Raw genomic sequence first — 1,490 nt, 5'->3', positions numbered from 1 at the left:
TTCAAAGTGTCGATGATCAATGTGTCCTGCAATTCACATTAATTCTCGCAGCTAGCTGCGTTCGTCATCGACGCACGAGCCGAGTGATCCACCGTCAAGAGTTGTCTGAGTTTGTTTTAGGTCTCTCCCTCGCCAGAGGAAAGCGACCCGGACCGCACATACGCTCCCCACCTTGAGCTACAGCCACCTGCACGCCGGCGTGCGGGCGGAGCAGGGTGGCGTGAAGCGATGGGGAGCACCATCCTGGTGCGGCCCGCAGAAACATACGTCTATTGGGGGGAGGAGGACAGGGCGCCCAAGAGGCGATGCGTGCCCCAACGCACCGCAGCGACGGAGGCAGGATCACCGCCACCATGTCGCCCGCCTAGTATCACGAGGCGTGCAGCAGCTTTGCCCTAGGAAAAGCAGAGGCGGGAACGGGCACCGGCCATCGGTTCGGCAGCGTCACTGACGCGTGCACGTGGCGGCGTGTCGGCGAGCGGACTTCCTGCGAGGAGGCGGGGGCGGCACTCGCCCGAGCAGACGCCCGCCCGGCCCAGCCACCGCCGAGGTGGACTGGGAGTCGCGGCAACGGCTCGTCATACTCGTTCCCACACTCACAGCGCAGCTTGCCCGCAAGCCACCGACCACCGATCGACGCCAGGCGCCCCGACCGAGAGCGGGATCGCTCGTTCGCCCTGCTGGCAGTTCGCTGGGGATCACTACTGCACGGAGCTCGGAGACCGACGGGCGGCAACTCGAGAGTCTTTAAACCACCACCCCCATCCCGCAAGTGCAAAGAGGCTGTATACGCACAGACGGGTGAGGGGAATAGGTACCCCGTCGGGTTTGAAGGGAGCGTGACTAGATAGCAACGATGTAAACCCAGCCGATTTGGGAGCGAAAGACCGGCGCCTGCATCACCGGCTTCGTTTCCCGTGGCTGGAGAGTACACCGAAACCCTCCGTCTGTCGCGAGCTCCCGACGACGCGGTGCCGCCAAGCAGCAGGGCCGGACCTGGTGTGGCTCCCCTCGTCGATCACAGACCGGTCGGCACTACTGACGAGACGGTGGAACGGGCTTCGCCCCTTGTGACGAAGGGTGATGCGAACCCGCCCGCCCGCGTGCGTTCGGGGTGGACTCGGCAAACGGAGATTTGAAATCGGAAAGTGTCCTCCTGCCCCGCGCAGGTAGGCGCCCAACAGTTGTGGGGGGTTTGGCGGTGACCACGGCTGCAGGGCCTGCTACCCCGACGAGCTCTCCTGCTGGCCCCGAAACCACCCTCGCGAGACAAGTTGAAACGGAAACGGGCGTACCCCCAAGCCGACGATCCTTTCTTATTTGTTACTTTTTTTTTCACTTGCTCGAGTTGTGGCGATTTGGCGGTGACCACGGCTGCAGGGCTGCTACCCCGACGAGCTCTCCTGCTGGCCCCGAAACCACCCTCGCGAGACAAGTTGAAACGGAAACGGGCGTACCCCCAAGCCGACAGAGATCCTTTCTTATTTGTT

General features: G+C 63.1%; 1 pseudogene; it reads right to left on the bottom strand.

The window, feature by feature from the left end:
- Positions 1-103, bottom strand: LOC140473041 (5.8S ribosomal RNA; annotated as a pseudogene; the record flags this gene model as incomplete).
- Positions 104-1,490: the final 1,387 nt, after the last annotated feature.

This window comes from Chiloscyllium punctatum, unplaced genomic scaffold, assembly GCF_047496795.1.
Source record: "Chiloscyllium punctatum isolate Juve2018m unplaced genomic scaffold, sChiPun1.3 scaffold_502, whole genome shotgun sequence".
Classification (NCBI taxonomy): Eukaryota; Metazoa; Chordata; class Chondrichthyes; order Orectolobiformes; family Hemiscylliidae; genus Chiloscyllium; species Chiloscyllium punctatum.
This window is presented reverse-complemented; position numbering and strand designations above follow the sequence as displayed.